The sequence below is a fragment of the Elephas maximus genome, chromosome 7, assembly GCF_024166365.1.
Source record: "Elephas maximus indicus isolate mEleMax1 chromosome 7, mEleMax1 primary haplotype, whole genome shotgun sequence".
Classification (NCBI taxonomy): Eukaryota; Metazoa; Chordata; class Mammalia; order Proboscidea; family Elephantidae; genus Elephas; species Elephas maximus.
Genome location: NC_064825.1, coordinates 107,996,790 through 107,997,992, shown reverse-complemented (window position 1 = coordinate 107,997,992; position 1,203 = coordinate 107,996,790). Strand labels below are relative to the sequence as shown.

Here is a 1,203-nt window from a genome sequence, read left to right as displayed (position 1 = left end):
CTTTCTTTTTAGAATTCAGAAATATTTCACACAGTAGAAGCATTAGAGACAGAAAATTTCTGGAAGAAAGGCGGAGTATTAGAAGACATTGAGGTTGAAAAGGTCTTTTTATTTTTAGCAAATGGTGATACATTTAAAATGGTTGAATCATAAGCTGTGCATGGGGTAATTGAAGATGGTAAGATTGGGAGGGGATATTGGTCCTCAAATATTCTTAAATGAAATAAGAATATTTTTATTTCTTATTTGTTTGAAAGCCCAGTATCTTTCTAATAGTTTTTTTGAGAGCATTTTTCACATCTTTGTTTCTGAAGCTATAGATTATTGGGTTAAACATAGGCAATACAACTGAATAAAAAACTGCAACAACCTTATCAGTGTCTATAGAATAGCTGGTGGTAGGATGTAAGTACATACACAAGAGTGTCCCATAGAGTAAGGTGACTGCTATGAGATGGGAAGCACAGGTAGAAAACGTCTTGCTTCTGCCTCCTGAGGACTTGATGCTCAAAACAGTAATAAGGATACAGAATTAAGAGAAAAATATGACCACAAAAGTGCTGGTCTGGATGAAGCCACACAAGGCAAAGAGCAGAAGCTCATTGATATGGGTATCTGCACATGATAAAGCCAGGAGAGGGGGGATATCACAAAAAAAATGGTTGACAACATTGGAGACACAAAATGGCAGCCTGAATGTGAGGCACACATGCACCAGTGAAGTCATGCTTCCACTGAAGTAGGCCAACATAATGAAACAGATGCAGACTCTCTTAGACATAAGTGTAGAATAGAGCAGCGGGTTACAGATGGCTGCGTAGCAGTCGTATGCCATTGCTGCCAGGATGAGGCACTCAGCATCAGCAAAACAAGCAAAGAAAAACATTTGTAGTGCACAGCCATAGGTAGAGATGCTCTTCCTAGATGCTAAGAAATTTACCAGCATTTTAGGAGCAACTGCTGTAGAATAACTGATGTCTAAGAAAGACAAGTTGCTCAGAAAATAATACATGGGGGTTTGAAGGCTTGAATTGACATTAACTAAGATTATTAAGCCCATATTTCCTACCACAGTTAATGCGTATACTATGAAAAATACCAGGAATAGCGTGACTCTAAGAGGTAGATAATCTGTGAATCCAACAAAAATGAACTCACTTGGCCTGGTATAATTATTCTCCAACATCTTCTTGATTTTTGTGT

The 1,203-nt window shown here is 37.9% G+C and overlaps 1 pseudogene; it reads right to left on the bottom strand.

Moving 5' to 3' along the window:
• Positions 1–235: 235 nt before the first annotated feature.
• Positions 236–1,186, bottom strand: LOC126080272 (olfactory receptor 5AS1-like; annotated as a pseudogene).
• Between the last annotated feature and the right edge of the window lie 17 nt (positions 1,187–1,203).